The sequence below is a fragment of the Thermobia domestica genome, chromosome 18, assembly GCF_964235325.1.
Source record: "Thermobia domestica chromosome 18, izTheDome1.hap1.1, whole genome shotgun sequence".
Taxonomy (NCBI): domain Eukaryota; kingdom Metazoa; phylum Arthropoda; class Insecta; order Zygentoma; family Lepismatidae; genus Thermobia; species Thermobia domestica.
This window is the reverse complement of record NC_137471.1, coordinates 149,502,615-149,522,352: the sequence shown is the minus strand read 5'-3', so window position 1 is coordinate 149,522,352 and position 19,738 is coordinate 149,502,615. Positions and strand designations below refer to the sequence as shown.

Sequence of the window (19,738 nt, the reverse complement as noted above, 5' to 3'; positions counted from 1 at the left end):
TTAGTAGACCTAAGTAGAAACATAATTATTAATGCAGATATCAATTGGGCTTACCGAACAATAGTCTCTTCTTCCTCTTTAGATAAAATAGGGGAAGAAGCAAACGTGTTCTTGCAATCGGGGTTCTTTATCTTATATTGTAACGTAGCTCTTGGAATTCCATATTTCTTTGCTATGGATCTCTGAGATGCTTTTGTTTCATGTAACTCACTGAGAGCCTTCTCTATAATATCCTTATCGTAAGGTATTTTAGCAACTTTTGGCATTCTTGCGATTACAACTGCAAAGCCTGAAACAGAAAATCGAGAAATCAGAACTGTACATAGTGATTGGCCACCCGATATATTTAGTTATTGGCCACCATGCCAACAACTGGTAAATACATTCAGATTAACGTGAGAAAAATATATGTTTCATAAATTGCATAATAAAGGCTAAAAATATTTTTAAATTGTCACATTTATTAACTGTGCAAATACATAGTAATTGGTATACGTGGTCAATGACTGTAAATGAAGAGTAATCAGGTTATAGTTATTAGCCACCCCCCGAAAATTAAGAAAATAAAAAAATAGATATCAGAAATTCTGTTATATAGTGCTTCAAAGCTTACGAAATCCATTATCATCAATTACCACAAGCAAAACAACTTTAAATCCTGAAAGCGATTGATTTATTGTTAGAAGAATCCTTAAGAATTTCATAAGACTTACCTAGAATTTCAGACTGATCCGCACATGTCTTCACTTCCGAAACTCTAGCATTACAAAGGCGCAATCTTGCGGAAGAATGACGATTTACAAACAAAGAAAAGACAATCGCCGTCCGCTTCAGCAACATAATTACGAGAAATTTCGAAGCACGTCCTTATTATTGTACTTTTAATCGCAATGTGGCCAATCACTATTTGGTGGCCAATGACTGTATGCTTTACCCTATTTCATTATTTTTCTTTTTCATTTTTTGTTAGCTGCTGATAGTTACTTCTTATTTAATTAATTCCACAACCTTTTCAAAAGGTTTTAAAATGCAAAAGTGTAAATTTGCCCTTTTTTGTGAAAGATACAAAGAGAGAGAGAGAGAGAGAGAGAGAGAACAGAGAGGCTAAAAAATATATTTATGGGAGCAACCTATCCAAAAATAAAAGGTGTTCCGTTTTTTCTAGTTGACGATTTGGTCACCCTATGCTAGACCCATACACTAATTTAATATAAACTAACCTAACAAAAACGAACCGGACCTAACCCAAACTAACCTAACCTACCCTAAACTAACCTAATGTGAACAGAAATTAGCAGAATTGTAACATTTTTTAGAGAAAAGAGCTGTAGCCCTTCTGCTAAGCATAGGCCGAAAAAAAATTTCAAAACATGGGAAATTAACTTTTTTTTTTTTTTTTTTTTTTTTGAAGACTTTACTTCGAAAACGTGGTAACATATCGCGTATGATCATGTAGATGCTTCCAAAAGACTGAAATGATCATAATACCATTTACGTATAACAATTGTTATTTCAAACCGTTTTAGAGCTACAAACTACAAGGGTAGTGATTGTTATATTGCTTAAAATGACGTAGTTGTATTAAATTTTTATAATGATTGTTGCTTTCCTTTGCATCTAGCATTACAAGAATAGTTTTTTGTGGTTTTAAATTACAACAAATCGCAGTTTTACATTATTGTAAGCAGTGTTCCCCACTTAAATAAATTGCTACATATTATTCTAAATAGAGAGAAATAGTACAAATAACGTAGGTAAACTGTAAAATATTTCAAAATTACTCGTAAATTGTTTTAGGATGCAAAAATGTTTTCAAAAGTCGACGTTTGTCATAGTTTTTGGGTTACTTGTAATATTAATGTCAAAGTTTTCGTTCCAGCAATAAATGTTAATGTAAATTGTTACTTAAATGAAATGTAACTGTTAACTTTTCAGTAACACAAGTTGTTCCGCCTATGCATTAGGTCTGGTGTATGCTTTAGATTAAAACCGGGCTTAACAAAAAGCTTTACTTATGCTAGGGCGGCTAAAAGGAACGTGGAGTTACTAATGATAGCGAAATCTGAAGCACGTCGGTCGTTCTTCTGTACCCACACAGGGATTCGAACTCGGTACCACGCAAAACAAAGTCTGGAGTACTAGCCGCTAGACCAAATGGGGGGTACTTAACATTGTGTTGATTTAAATCATTTAGTCATTGTTACCATATCCGAAGATCAAAAAGTAGTGTGTCTGTGCTCCATAAGTAGCGAATTTGAAGTAGCCCTATTTGCAGACCACATGTGTAGAAATGAAAAGGTACATGACATCAGGGATGAGCAGGAGGTAGGTCCTGCGGGTCCAAACTCTATCCTCCCTTGAAATCCCGACATTTCTGTAAATTTTACCTAATTTTATGGGCGATTTTACAAATTTTAATACACTTTGTCTTCATATTGAATTTGAACTACCCCGAAAAGTTTTGGACCACCTCCCTCGAAATAAATTTCTGCTTACGTCTCTGCATGATATCATTGAAATTCTATGGTTAATCAAAGCAGAAAAAAAATATTTCATTTTTAAATTGTTTTATACTTCTCATAAACGACTGCGAACAATTGTATGAAGAGTGAAATAAGATTTACGAAAGGAAACAAATTATTGCTTTGTCCTATTTAGTTGAGTAACAATAACTCTGTGGCCCCCAAAGCTGATTTCGTCGCCAACGAGGGGAGACATTTTTCCTAGCGTACAAACATATAGGTTTGCAGTATCAATGACAATTTATTTAAATTATAGCACTAAATTCTTCAAATTCTTTCGTATTATCCGTTATTCAATTCTGAGAGTAGAAATTTTGTAAACCGGACTAGTTTTCAGAGGCCTTTATGGGTGAGGATGCCTGAGCACTGTCCCAGTTGCTCCTGCCTAGTTACGACACTAGATGTATGCTTATATACTGTATTACGACATTATGATTTTGTATAAGAAAATAAATATACTTGAAATGAGACGCGAACTATGCGAAACATCGAAATTTGAATCTAACTTACTAGGTAATCCAACCTGAGACCATATATAGCAAACATGAGTGTCGTAGCTCACACCACAAGGTTCAGGAAGTTCGAGTTAGAAAGTGTCAATAAAGTACGTAGATGTGAGCGGTAAATAAGCATTTGATCAATTTGAAACAAAATTTATTGTAGTAAAAATGAATCCTAGTTGTTAAGATAATGAACATTATATTCTGTTTTTAAAATGACAGTCCAAGCAGAATATATTGGATAATAAACAAGAAGTTGTAAAATTTAAATTTCGGGATGATTTAATAAATTCGTGCTGCTACGTGATGCGTTATCCGTTAGGATGAATTGAACAATTTTGATTCGAAGGAAGGAAATAAAGTACTGTATAATACTGGAGTTAATTAAATATAGTTTAAAGGCAGTACTTTGGCTATACGAGACTAAGTCTACTGCTAAAAGTGAAATATGGGTTATTAATAGGGTTTTATGCCCGGTATGATGTACATGCTGATGATTGAACATGAAATACACGCATGAAAAGCATTAACGCTTGCAAATTAGCTATGAAGACGCACACCGTACCATAATTCTAAGTCAAAAATGAAGGCAAAAAAGAAGCGGAAATGACAGATTGTACAATAATGAACTTCGAGACTTTCGAGACAAGACCGAGACTTGGTCCTCGAGATCGAAACCGACATCGACACAAGCATCTATTAACAGAGTCGAGACTGAGACCGAGACGGCGGTTTTTGATTCGAGACGATATCCTGACCGAGACCGCTATTTATCAAACGAGACTGTACAAAGTCTAGTCTCGTCTCGTCTAGATACCATCCATATGGGACACTTGGGCCCACATGAAAAATAAGTTTTGTGGCTGGAGTGTAAGATGGTATCATCTAGTGTTACTCATTGAACTAAATGCATTGTGGGATATGCAATAGTATTCTGTATCTACTCCTACAAACTAAAGTACCTACGTTACTTACATTTTTTCTACATCAAAACTACGTTAACTGCATTTGTCTACAAATCAGTAAATGGTGGAATATGCCCTTCTTCCAGTGAATCATGCAATTATCTATAAAATGTTAGTTACAGATATGATAAGAGAACGTATTGAAGGCAAAAGTAAGGAATAATACAACGATTTTTTTCCGCTCTCGTCAAATGGTGTTTGTAGTAAAGAAGCATCATATTCGTGGACTTTTTCGCGGTTTTTCCGTAAAATCAGGTTCTTAATCACATCATTTTGTTCATGATCATAATCAACGTATCTTAGCCTAGAAGATTAATCGAAATGAAGAAGAAATTAACACATTTTAATGCTAATTGTAACATGCTAATTGTAACTGCAGCAGTAAGGTTATCTGAAGGTGCATTATAGTAATGAGAACTCGTAGTCTTACCTTAAGAAAATTATTGGTGCCCACCATAATTAATATTGATTTATTAGCTGGTGGATCTTCCTTCATTAGTTTTAATACAGCGCCTGATGTCACTCCACTTTGGCATAACCCAACTCGTCGGACACCACTTGCTGTGAAAGAAATACATGTTTAATTTAAATAATAATCCTTAAAAATATATTTTATTTGTCAATTATTGAAAACGAACATAATTCTATTTCGATATTTCTAAATTAGGATGCTTTTTAGAAGAGACACTTTTCATGATGGTAATAACTTTAACATCTATTACTAAATTCAAATTCTTCGCCAAATGTATCATTAATGATATTATAATACGCACATAGTTAAAAATTTATGAAGCAGTGAACTACAGACGCACGCTACCAAGAAGCAGCAACAAAATATGTAAATAATATTGATTTTGTTTAATGTAAAGTGAGGTTATGTGAGATGTACAACTATAGCTTAACGTGGGATACAACATTTACTAACGTTGAGAATCGAACTAAAGTCTCCTGCGCCAAAGGCGACTACAGTGCCCTGTCCACGTAGTAACGAGTGATATATACGTAGACTATAACCTAACAATTTAGTTAAAAATTAGGTAAAAAATACGAAAGCATACCATCTTTCCTAATACGAATTTGTGATTCGAACTCAAAAACGCGAAGCATTTGGGAGTCTCCGACTCCCAAATAATTACGAATTACCGCGCACATTGCAAGGTGAAAATAAAATGTGTTGAGATGAGATACGAAGCAAACGAAATGATGTTATATTAGGCACTATTTAACTGACAATGTCATAGACTTACAATTGGTTGGATTATACCTACTGTAATGATGTGGGAGGGAATCTTTCTATCGGCTACGTCCGAAGGGAGTGTCTCTGTAACATGTGTTTGGAGCTTCAGTTATTACCACTAACCAAAAAGAAAGAAAGAAAAGCAAATGAAGTGTAATAAATCTCCATCTTAGAAAAGAGGACTAACAGAAGGAAATATAACTGTCAAAAGAAAATAGTATCTGATAAGCAGTCTAACAACTCACTAATATGAAGAAAGAAGGACTAAGGTTTATATAAAATAATCTTGAGATGTTCAGTATATTTATGATAAAATGTACAACAACGTGTATTATATTATCACAGATTCCGATTATATTATCACGTTAACTTTATTATTTGAAAGAAGTTAGGGAGGTAAGGAAGAACAGTGAAAAACTAAAACAAGCCTACTCCGGAGTATAAAGTTATTCGGATCTTTAAAGAATGGCATTAGTAATGGTTGGATGTAGTTAACACGGTTTCTACTTTTTATCGGCAGCACTGATACAGCAGTCATCTCTGATGACAGAGCTTTCCCTGGCTATATGGTTATGATACACATTTTAGACGCGAGAGACCCGAGTATGATTTCCAGTGATAGCTCATGAGTTCGGATCCCATTGTTAAGAAATATAATGTGTAGGTCCAAGTCTCATATGGCATCACTGCTGAACGGAACACTGAACTGTAATAAATGAATATAATCTAACGGTTAGGATATCTAGCGTTATCATGTTTGATCGCAGTCTGAGTTCGTGTACAACATTGTTTTAGTTTCTTTTGTCGAGGTTGTCCACCTTTCTTCCACATTATCATTCCACAGATTCGTTATGTATCGTTCCTGTTCATTAATCATATATCTTATTTATCCTGAAGGACATAATATGGAACGTAGAACTTGAAATTCAGTTTTATTTCATTTTTAGAATTTGGTGCCCAATGGGTACACAACTTATAATAAAAGAATTAAAAATTCGTAGGATCCAGCATTTAATAGTAGGCATCACGTCATATAGTATAGATTGTGAAGGGCATTAATGAGAAGAGTGCTAAATTAAAAGTTCCCTAATGTTGCAAAGTATGAAAAGTAATCAAAGGCACATTATTTCCTCTGTTAATTGAAGCAAAATTTAGCGAGGCATCTACTATAGGACTCGATTGGCATTTGTGTGTCTGTACATACACATGTTCAACGATAACTATTGTAAAAGTTACGGAATTTTCATAAAACTTCAGATGTGCCTTGATTTCATTTTCCATTCCAATGAAATTTATATGGATATTAATTTATCTCCTGGTATACATCTTTATATTTTTATATTTGTACTAGTGCCTTTCACGTAGTGAATAATTAATTAATCAAATGAAACGAAAACTGAAAATTTACTATCTTTTTGAATATCATATCCTTTATCTTGAGTTCCCTCCCTCCGATCGTAACTATCGTAATTTCATAGAATCAATAAGCACACGACTTCACATCCATACTATAGTTATGTTAGAGCAGTTTCATGTTACGAATAACTAATTATTGAATGAAAACGAAAAGTCTAAACTTACGATTTTTTTTCGAATAGTTTATAATATATGCTATATATGAATCTCTAGTTATCTAGTTATTTAGTATGGCTATCTAGTTAAAAAAATCTTGTTGGGGATATATTTTATATAAAATTGGAAAGTATGTGTTCCTTCAATATTGACTAATTTCAACTGGAAGCAATTGAAATGATTAGACAAATGGATAGAAGGATAGACCAAAAAAAATACAATCGTGTCGCATAGAAAAAGCTTCAGAGGCGCTCGCTTCTAAGATATACGATTTAATCTTATAAGTGGTTTCAATAATTTGTAGTGAAATGAAAGACAGATTGTTATGGTTACTTTAAAAATGACATTTTTAGATTTGACCAATAATAATAATAATAATAATAATAATAATAATAATAATAATAATAATAATAATAATAATAATAATAATAATAATAATAATAATAAATCGACAATTTTCATAATGGGATACCGAAAAAAATTAACATGTACTGTACAAGTAATATTTAACCGTACATACTATTGAAGCATTAATTTTCTTTCCTCATTCATTTGCAGAAACAGGAATACAAAGTAGAAACTGGATACAGTTGGCTAAGGGTAGAAGTCAGTGGAGAGCTTTTGTGAACGCGGCATAGAATGTCGGGGTTCCATAGGCCATAGAGAGAAAGAGAGTTTAATGTATGTTGTATGTTCTGACATATGAATTGGAATTGAAGGCGAAGACACTAAAAAAAAAAATATATATATATACATCCACAGTTTGCAGATTACATAACGAAGTATAAAGACATGTAAGCATTTGCAAATATAATAAAATAATCAGATTGATCAGAAAGAGAAAGGTGGAAAGATATTATGAAAATAAAAGCATTGAAGCGACACTAGGCTACATTTCAAGATAACAAAAGAAACACATTATTAGCAGCAATAGTAAAGAACAGGAAAAACTACTTTCTAAGTTTACTTAGCAATTGCTTCCAGTTGCTCCATATACTGTAAGTAACATATTCAGTTACTTCTGTAACTGTAACACTCATTAATCCGTTCAGCGTCATAAGATTTCTGAATTTTATTTCACTACCAATTAACAAATGGAATTTATTTTTATGTATTCATATATTTAAATTACGTGATTATACTGAAGCAAACCATTGTAATGACAAATATAGAAAAGGGGTGATAGCAGAATTACAAAATAAGATAAAATATGTAGTAGAGCAGAAAAATGAAAGTAAACATGCAATTACAAGTTAATTCTTAGCTTATATAGATAATGTAGGCTTCTTGTACAGAAATTTGTGAACAAAATATGACCAAGTCAATATATAGAGTCCCTCCTCTGTGGATAGTATTTTAGGATACACGTATTTGTTTTATAAAATAAATGCATTTTATACTCTTGATAACTTTCCACATAAAATTTTATGATGGTAAACGACACATTTAATGTGGGACTAGTTAGCAATGCTGAGGGGTTTTCAATGTTATCAGAATAAGTAACTGCACAACTTTTATTACAAATTCAATGATAATAAGAAGGATATGGCATAGAAAGTATCTTTATATATTTGTAATTATAATCAGTAGTTCTTCCGAAATATACATATATACGGCTATTTTCCTCTCCCCCTCCCCTCTATTTTAAGAAAACTGTACGTGATAGGGCAAAACTAACAACATTTTTGGATTTCTCAGGTCAAAAACATTAAGAAAACCTTAATAGTTTCCAAACAGCAAAATCATTGTAGAGCAGTGTAATCTTAAACAGTTACATCATGCAAATAGAATCAATTGAGAGTTACGAGAAAAAGACTTCGTCATTACAATAGTAGAAAGACTGATATCCGAATTGAAAGAAATTGTAATTATTGTATGTAATTGAGCTCATTGTAACTTCTGACATTAAATTACTAAGCAAAATCAAAGTTCAAATATAAGAATACGTCATAAAATTGTCGACTGTCTTTTCCAAACTAAAAACAAAATCTGTTGTACAACTAGGACCACTTTACCTAGGTAGCCTATATGTAAATAAAAATTATCAAATAAAACAAATTTAAAAAAAATCATATTTGCAAACTAAGCTAATAAAAATAAAATAGAGGCTTAGTGGTTATTCTCCAAAGTGGTGATTCCGCGAATGTGAATTTCGTGGACTTTCCTCGAAAGAAGAATACTGTCATAGCTTTTCCTCTAAAGTCGGACATACATTGACGAATTTTTCGGTCGCAACCATAAAATTTCATACGCTAGTCTTGTTAGCAGCTGTCAATACGTTAGTGCATGGGACCTGGCGTAAGTTTGCGTACCGAATTTTTATACGCTGGAAAAGTCTGGCTGCTTTTAACTTCGAGCGTAAATACTGCGCGTAAAAACGGATCAGATGAAAGAGTTTACGAGCAGCGTGTGGTCTCTTGCCCTTTCCAGGCCTTCTGCCCTGTCTGGTTTTATTGTTTTCAGAAGAGAAAACCTGTTCTTGTGTTGTCCTCGCGAATCGTTGGTGAAATTTGCTGGTAGACTCACTAGAAATCATCATTCCAATCTAGTTTCAGTCTTTCTATACAATGCATGATTTCTGCTAAACTAATATTTTCTATTACCCAAAACGAGATATTATTTCCGAATTAAAATTCATAATTAATTGTCAGTACATAGAGAAAAAGGTATTTAAATCCAATACTTCCTAATCAGAATTCGCAAATGATGAGAGCTCCTCCGTGGCTGTATGGTCAGCGTACGCTTCTCTGGCGCAGGACATCCTGTTCGATTTTCGGCAGGAGCTCATGCAGTTTGGATCACACTTCTCATATAGTTTCGCTGTTTAAGAGGTCGCTAAATTCCAACCCAATCCAATCGAACATGATATCTTTCGACTACGAATTTAACATTACATTTAATATTTGCATATTACCCCCTTCCCCCAGTGGTCGAGATGGTTATAAAGATGAAGTCACACCTTTAGAATTGTTCATGTTCTGATATTAAAAAGAGAAGTATAACATGACTTTTAATAGGGTGTGACCTATTCTCGCCAAACTGAAAGTGTCACGCTATTTATAAAAGAGACAGAAAGCAAGAGAAGGGAAAGAAGGAAGGTTAGGGCAATGTTACTTCCAGACATACTTTCAGGCACTTGGTTCTCTCCGGTCGAATATGAATAAAAACGTCCCCAATAGCAGAGATAAATTACATTTCACTCTTGTGAAGAACACTCCTTCACCAAATAATGTCCAAGTGCAGCTTTCTGATATTTTGTTTTGTCCCACGCTACCCATACAATATTTTTAGAAGAAATCGTCAACAGCATAGAGGCTAGATGTATCTACTAGGTATATTTAAGATAAAAAGTAATAATCCCGACCTTCCACAAGATACTATCTCGATATCTGGCTGATAAAACTGATCAAAAAATTGCGTTTGAGTATCGAAATTCGAAGAAAAGTTTTTGCTATTTCGAGCACCTGCTGCTTGTTATTTTAAGTACCTTCTAAATGTTACAAGAACTTGTAGCAAAATGGGTTCAGAAAGTCACTATTTTTTTTCACGTGTCTTTGGCGTGGAAGACCCGGGTTCGTCTCATATAGCCTCGCTGTTGAAAGGGACGTTAAACTCAAAATCAACTCAAGTTATATCGTTTTACTATGTTTATAAGTAGCATGTCCATCACTGTCAGGAATAATTTATATAATAATTGACGCAACTTCCTATTTAATAGTGTGTTATTTTAGTGGTATTTTAACTACTAGAGCTTCGAAATTAATTGATATTTAATTGTTTTCAGTTTCGTATAACATACAAGTTTGTTACATTTGTCTTTTTACTTTCTGCTTAATTACTTATAAGTACGCTTTCTTACAGTGAAATATGCCTTATGTAATAAATATAAGAACTATGAGTATTAAAAACATACAATTCGACGGAATCTTTACACCGAGAGAAATGAAAATTTAAAATAAAACAAACCTCTTTATTTTCTGAACCAGTATGGAAACTCTTCCGACTTAGACTGCTTCAAATCATTGGTTCATAAGTTGTGAAACAAATTTAGTAAAAAAAATAAATTTAAAAGAACGAACGGATTTGGTTCAAAGTGTCTTTAATGAGATAACAGTTTAATCATTTGAACAAAAAAATCTGAACCAAGATTGAGTAGTTCTCAATTCATTTTAATAAGCAGTTTGATGTTTGTACCAAAATGCAGTAAAATTTAAACAGACTAGTAGTTCAGGATAGTTTAACTTCGTTTGAAAATAACCTAATCTGAGTTGAATTGGATAATAGAGAGTTGTGAACAGGTAATGTTTGGACCAAATTTGACTACTATAAGTTCGAAATAAAATAAATTAAGATTTATATTATGGTAAAGCTTCGTGATAATATGCCAAATATCATAGCTAATCCAAATTCATGAAACAGCTCCAATCATTTGTAACTAAGGATGCGTACGAGACAAGATTTAAGACTGTCTCGTCTTGAAAATGTGCTGGAAAAGTTATGTCTCAACTCGAAAAACGTATATTTTTCTATTGGAAGAGCTGTCTCGACTCGAATTTTCTCAGGAAACTTCTGTCTCGACTCGGCTCGTGCGCATTTCTATTTGTAACAACACTACATTTTATTATATGTTGTTCCCATATAACATACACGGGCAAACCTCTCTTTTTAGAGAAATTCAATATTTAATATACTAAATAACTATAACAATTTTAAGTTGCGCAAAAACACAGATCCATTCGCTTGTAATGGAAAGTACGGAAATTGGGTATGAACAGTAAAAAGTGGGACAAAACAATACTAATGTAAAGGGGGCATGTAATTAGGTTATAGTGTGAAGCCAAAAAAGTGGGGGAAGCAATTACTTCCACGCCCCTAATAGCCCCTAATAGCACACTTGTCGTATTCCCAATTTAACTGAATTTTAAGACATTTTTCAGGAATAATTTTAGTAGTATTTAATTATATCTATACGCTTTTATTTGAATCACTTCACTTCAGATATACAATTAGTTTCATTATATTTTTAGTTATGCAACGATGCGTTCAAACATAGAATAGTCACTAACAGTCATTGCATTGGCAAACAACTCAAATTAATTTGTTTATAATTAACTAAATTAATTTTTTTTAAAACACCAAATTTGTTATATTTAATTTGAACATGTGGTTTGGTCCAGTCATTAGAATCAATCATTTTTTAATTTAAAAGTTGGTTTACATCGATCCAAAGTGTCTGCTTACTGTGTCAAAAGGTTTTCAGTAGACCTTACATTGAAAGCTGTAAATTTCTTATATCTTATACACTAACATGAGAAGTGGACATAGGGCGTATTGTGAAATTATACACTGAGAAAAAAATGTGTGTGGCGTACATAAAAACGTAGGTTACATGTATAAATCGTGTAGTTTTTGGACTTAAGGTACAACTAAAAAAAAAAAAAGTATAACTAGAACATACTTTACGTATAAATGTTTCGAATAACGTACTTTATGTACGAACGAAAGAACTGTATATAAGTGGTCAGGATCTCACATACAGATATACGAATGTAAAATACAGCTGGCGTATGTAACATACCTATACGTATGTGATATATGGAAGACTGTTAGATGTCATACACCATGAAACGGCATGATGTAACATCTAAGTGAGGAAAGTCTGTAGCATATGGATAACGTGTGCTACTTGCAGATTTATGTAGTAAACATAATGATTCCGTATATTTGTACAATATACCGCTGTCCGAACAACGGACTTTTCTCAGTGTATTAATTAATAAGAATTTGCGTCCGGCGAAGGGGAACGTTAAAAGTTCGAAAAATTTTCTATATATATATATATATATATATATATATATATATATATATATATATATATATATATATATATATATATATTTACAACAATTAGGAATATCGCAATCTAATTATAAACTAGACAAATGTTTAGAAGGGAGATGAAAAACAGAGCCGTCGCTAGAGATTTCCTCGCCCTTACATTCACTTTATCAAGCTTTTTCTTTTCCTTTTCTTTCTTTTCTTTTTTCTTTTCTTTTTTTTTTTTGGCAAATAAGAGAAACAGCTGTTGTTATGCTACATTGAATTTTTATCAAACTGCTTACACAGACTATTGCAACAACCAAAAGTGCTCATTCTCTATTCTTTTACAAGTAAAAGCTGTTTTCAAGAGGCTTATTTTGTACTTTTTGTTTAACTTACAAAACTGTCTTTGGCTGTACACAAATCCACTTTGAGAACAGTTATGAAAATATACAATATTTACGTTCCATACTATCTGTAAGAAATGAAATTTTAACATATTTAAAACTGTGTGTTTAAAGAAATGTTCGAAATGGGTAAGAGCATCAATTTCCAGTAATAATTGTAAATTTTTGTAATTTTATTCTGTATGTGACTACATAAAAAAGAGTTTAATTTTGATTGTTTTACAGTAAAAAAAATTGTGAAATGTAACGGAAGCTCTTTGCGAATTTCTTAATATTGATCGATAGAGGTGAAGAATAGGTTTAATGTTTGTACTTGAAATCCAAAATATAGTTTGACTACTACATATGTTTAAAATTATAGTACTTACTTAATTTCTTAATGACTGAAAATTTTGAATTTAAGGTTACTTATTATTAATAAACATACAAAATACACAGACGCGTTATATATATATATATATATATATATATATATATATATATATATATATATATATATATATAAGGGGCGGATCTAGGATATGATCAAGGGAGGGGCTAAACCATATTTTGTCGTTTTATCTAGTGTAAAGCAGGATTGAAGCCCATTTTATCCAGTGTATACCTCACCGTCAAAAGGGGGCTATAGCCCCTATACCCCCCTTAGATCCGCCACTGTATATATATATATATATATATATATATATATATATATATATATATATATAACGTATAATATTTTGTATGTATGCAGATAGATAAAAATATCACACAACTAGATACCGTACGTAAGTACAAAAAAAAATCCAGGCGATACAAGTAGTTGATGGAGAAATGATCCCAATCGTGTCTTCACTGTTCGCCTTTTCCCGTTTTGCTTTATTATTCTTATCACAGGAAACGTCAACCAAAAATTGGTACTTAATGACTTGTTATCTTAAGGCAAAACGGGAATTCCCCTTTCGCCTTACAATAATTTTCATATATTGGTAGCCCTGCTTTACCAAATATAAATGTAATTTAAATGTTCCACACAAGGATAATAAAAAACTGGAAAGAAATAAGTTTCATTGAAAAAGAAGGTAATGTAATGGATTCGAAATCAGAACTTAGAATTAATGATCACAGAGCAGGGGTGGACTGGCGAACTTTGGCCCACCATGAAAATATTGACCCATGAATCTGACCATTATGGCTCATGAATCCGGATTTTCGACACCCTACTGCAATTCACGGGAACAAAGTTATACCTAATCACAAAACAAAAGAAAAGAAAAAAAAGAATAAAAGAAAAACGGCATAAACATAGTCCCACAAGTTCTGGAGTGCGTAAGTGTTTGTTTTTGTACATATAACAATAGAACCAATTTTAACATTATCCACCTTACATGTATTTTTATTTGTTTTACTTCAATATCAATCGGGATAAAATAATTCCTAACAAGAGATAGTTGGTTGCTTTGTGAGGAATCAATGTTGCAGTTTGTTGCTTTTGGAAGGGATTAAAACAAAATAGAAGGAAATTACGCCCTGGGATTCGTACCCTGCCGTAAAACAACCTGCCCTCACAGAAAACAACAAACCGAAACCGAAAGCAAAAATAAACCCGATTTAAAAATTCCTTGAAGTAAAATATGCTTCAAGCATAAGGTAACCAGAAAATCCCTATATTTCAGAGAGCTCCTTCGTGGCTAAGCGGTTAGCGTACGCGCCTTTGACATGGGGGACAAGGGTTCGATTTCCGGCGGGAGATCATGTAGTTCGGATTCCAAGTTAAACAGTAGGTCCACGTCTCATATAGCCACGCTGCTGAACGGTACGTTAAACTCCAAATAAACTAAACTTAACCTATATTTCAGACGCTTTACCAGAATCTTCCCATAATCCCTGACCACGTCAAAAATCCTTACACCGCGATATTCCTCAACATGGCAACACTAAATATTGTCCATCGTGTTGTGCACACATATGATACCGCACATCTTGTTATATGAAACGATTTTTTTAGTTACATAGTGTCATTATTATCAATGATACAAATAATAATAATAATAATAATAATAATAATAATAATAATAATAATAATAATAGAACAACATGTATAAAAATATCTGAATACTAAAAATTATATAATTTGTTTATTGATTGACTGTCGACCTCGGTCGTCTAGAAGTCTTCAAGAGGTAAGGACATCGTTCACGAGGTTATGGTTTGAGTTCCGGACGAGCAAGTATTCAGGATCGAGTCAAAAATTGTTAGTCATAGGTCGCGGGCTAAATATGTTCAAAACTGCTCGGCCCGGGTTTAGGATTGTCAACGGCTCAGCTCACAGATCATTCACTATCGAGCCGAACAGAGAAGTGAGCTGAGCCAACAGCTCACTCATCCGACCCGACTAGAGCCCTCAAAATTTCTCTCAAAAGCTTTTAATGTGCATTCATACATTAACGTAAAAGACAAAAGACAGGCAAAATAATTGTTTTATAATTCTAGTCGTTAAATTCTTAGAGTGTCTTGATTTGTTAATACTTTAAGTATATATAAGGTATTCCAATGACAATTAACACAAATTTTCTTTATAAGCAGTTAACGTACGCGCATTTGGCGTGGGAGAACTGGGTTCGATGTCGGCGGAGGCTGCTGTGGTTCGGATTCCACATTAATCAGTAGATCCACGTCTCATATAGTCTCGCTGCTGAACGGGACGTTAAAATCAACTCAACTCAACTCACATTTTCTTTATTGTTATTGGATTTGGCTGTTGGAGATATCAGTAAAAGTGTATAATCATTATCAATTTGGACACCAGCGACATGCTGAGGTTCTCTCAGCCTTCAAAGTGTACGCGCGAAGATGCATAAATTATCAGAAATGAATTTTATTAAAACGTAGGCCAATCTTTTGACTAGAAATAGGGTAAGTTTGAATAATATGGGCACATTAAAAGCAAAATGAAAAAAGAATATTTCATTGATATCAAAAGATAATTTGACAGAAACATGAAATGTCTTGTCTAAAGTGAGTTCAATATTGATTAAGTTACTTTTAAATTCCAAAGCATTACCTTGCATCAAGTTTGTCTATTCTCAGCAAGTTTGTTGCCTCGGTTCCAACAAACGGTATGCGCAGAAAGAGATCATTTAGAACACCAATGTCATACCCAAAGGAGGCGCAAGGGACCCATGATCCCACCCACCTAAACCAATGGAAGCTACTAAACACAGCTTCAATCCATTAATTCATCAAGATAGATATACAGGAAATTTATACATGACTGTACAAGAACTTAGATTCGTAATAGTCTTCTTCACAGCCGAATCAAGGATTTCTTTAAACTAGACCCCAGATACAAGAAGACCCATTGAGCCGATTATACAGTCACTTCCATAAAAGCCACATCTGACCTGTAGCGAACCAACTCGAACATTTGATCAGGTTAAATGACCTGTGCCTACTTTACCTACTCTAATGGTGCAATTGGTTTAAATGGGTCGACTCACGGCTTGTTCACCATAGAGCCAAGCTCAGAAGGACCGCTCACATGTCACGTCTACCGAGTTGGCCGGATCGAGCCGATGGCTCGTTTGAGCAGAACCGAACCGAGCTAATGACTCATCCCAACAGAGCCGGCTCGAACCATTGGCTGCTGAGTTGAGCCGGGTCGAACAGAGCCGATTGACTCACTTCTGCCGAGCCAGTGCTAATCCTAACCAAGCCGGCTCAAGCTGTTCACTCACCTGCACCGAGCCGAGCCGGTTGACATCACTATCCGGGTTCTTCTTCTAATTGGGCTAAAAAAATCAACCAGAGCTCCTTCGTGGCTAAGCGGGTTCGATTCTCGACGGGAACTCTTGTGGTTAGGACTCCACGTTAATCAGTAGGTCCCGTCTCATATAGCCTCGCTGCTGAAAGGGACGTTAAAATCAAAATCAACTCAATTCAAAAATTCGACCGTGCAAGTCTCAGCCTAGATGGTAAGAACTACAGTAATTATATATTTATTCGAGTCGTGTTTCGAGTAGAGTCGAGTTTTAGCTCGACTCGTGCCCGTCCCTAGTTTTCATATTAGTGGTACTTGACGTTTTATCTGATACAGGCACCATGTCTTGGCGGCCATTTTGAAAACGGTGACTGATATGAAAAATCTTTTGCAACAGTGCTCTTTAGTTTTTAAAAAACTAACGAACGAGATATTACTGGATATATATTTACATTTAAATTTTTAAAGTTGGGCCCTGAGCCCCCATGAAGAGCGACCCTGGGCGGCACAGCGACAATACCATTCGACGTACGGTACCTCATGGGATTTCCAATTTGAGTTGGACCCCATATATATATATATATATATATATATATATATATATATATATATATATATATATATATATATATATATATATATATATATATATATATAACTTATTTAAAGTAAAATTTGTAACAAATAAAGTAACGTCTACATACGAAATATTCGATTCCCGGTGGAAAATATTGACATTTGAACCCACTACAGTGGTTCGAATTCCAAGTTAAATGGTCTCTCTGTATTTTATATAGCTTCGGCGATGAGAAAGGCCTATCTAACCTACCTACTTGAAGATACCTTAGTGAACCTAGATTTAACCGATTACACCAGCATATCAGCATTCGAAAAATGTTTCCAATAAAATTTACATATCGAATCATCAATTAAAATGACGGGGTTTGTAAACAGTTTTTCAGTTTCGCCGTACACCTCTAAGGGGTAAGGGAATTTTAGCATAGAGAAATTTCTGCCTGCAAAATATAAATTTATTTCGTACATTTTTTCGTCTGATGCTTTTTTTTTTTTAGATATTTTGCAGTATGGAATAACAAAATTCACCCTATGTGTACATTTTCATCCCTCATTTTAATGAACCTACTCCATATTTTAAGTCCTTTAAAAACAAGGTCAGTGGTAGAGCGTTTATCTTTGGTGCAAGGAGTAAATGGTTCGATCACAGATTGCGCCATGTTAGCTTATTTAGTGATGGGCAGTGGGAATATTCCCGGTGGGTAGGAATTTAAAAAATGGGAATATTCCCGGGTTTTTTCCTGGCCTATAAATTCCCGGGAAGGAATATATTTCCATTTCTTTACTTCATCTTCCAAATCATAAGAACCATATGACTAATTACATTATTTTAATATTTTATGATTTACTTCTAGGTTTTAAAGAATTTGAAGGTTAAAAAATTTAAAACTCTTTGACAGTACTTTATACAAGTAATAATATGATTTTTTTAAGTTCAATTTCCATTTGCACTAAAAAGTAAAGTAATTGTTTAGTATTGGGGGACCAAGAATAGCCGAAAGTAGGATGATTTACTGAAGAAATGAGTTGAAAGTAGTGTTCAAGTAGTCAAGAAAGTATCGAACACATTTTTTTTTTTTTTAGGACAGTAGGGGATTTGTACAAACCGTAAAGGTAAGTCGAAGTGATTTTTGTGAGAAAAGAAGGTGAATTGTTGGTAACGAAGATAGAAAACAACGTGCCCTGCGGGGCTATAATCCGCCTTCACTCGCTAACGCTTGCTTGGCAATGCTCTCTAAATTTAATGTTGGTAACGTAATTTAACGTATGAAACCATAAAACAACAACATCGGAATAGAATATCGCAAAAAAACTAGGAGCAAAATTTAGGCAGCCAGAATTTACCCTGAAAACGGGCCTGGAGACAACTGTAATAATATAGCTACTGTGATTTTATAAAAAAACGAACTTAACTTTGAAACCATAATATAGTAATAGTAAAACTTAAAGATTTCATTTCATTTTCATTTACAGAATTATTAATTTATTAAAATAAGTTTGCTCATTATTTGAAATCAGACGCTTTTCTAAAATGAACATTATGACTATCTATTCCGTGTCAATACTATAAATTATTAACGTTTATAAAAGTAGAGGGAAAAAGGAAACCAATCTAGCATATTTTATAACTAACTTTTTATTTATTTATTTATTTTTTAATCGAAGTCTGTGCAAACCATTGAAACATTTCCAAATTACAAATGAAATTATTATTTATATACAGAATAAATTAAACAAACGATGGGGCAATTTATGGTTTAATCGAATATGATGGTTGTTGCTACAATTTAGAAGAAAGCAATTTTCTGTTGGCACTGGCATCGAAACTATTTGTGTACAAACAAGAATTTCGCATAGCCTAAGCATTTACTTGACTTGTTATTATAGTTTACTAATAATTAAACAATTATATGTTCGTCTAGAAGGAGTTCCGGTCGACCTTTGGAAAAAAATCACCTTACATATCTATCTAGTTCAATTGCACATACGCGTATGCTGATGAACTAAATAACTGAACGTGTTTCAAACACTGAAGTAGCAACACTGAAAGCAAAAATTATGGAATAGAGACCATGGCGACATCTCATGAGAAGTAGGTAAACTAGAACTGGGACTGTGTAAGTCTATCTGAGTCGCGTTATATGTGGATGGTAGCGACATCCAACGGCGTAGCAGATTAATGTTAGGATTAGCGTTGTCTTGACGCAAACCATTTCTGAAAGTGCCCACTTCATTGCACATTCAAATAATTTAGATGGTACTGGCACTCTGCGTCTAGGAGACCCTCTCCCGAGCGGCTTGTTGTTAAAGTCAGCCCAATCATTTATTTACAATATGTTTTATCAATTAAATATGTGCGAAAAAATTATATAGTAACAGTTTAAATTTATATGTAAGTGG

General features: G+C 33.6%; 1 long non-coding RNA gene across 1 annotated transcript in view; it reads right to left on the bottom strand.

Annotated features, from left to right (window-relative positions):
* LOC145674904 (uncharacterized) overlaps positions 1-19,738 on the bottom strand; it is an 81,931-nt gene that overhangs the window by 60,467 nt on the left and 1,726 nt on the right. Inside the window, exon 2 of the long non-coding RNA XR_014129060.1 lies at positions 4,418-4,548. This is a non-coding gene — a long non-coding RNA (uncharacterized LOC145674904). The remainder of the gene's footprint in view (positions 1-4,417; positions 4,549-19,738) is intronic.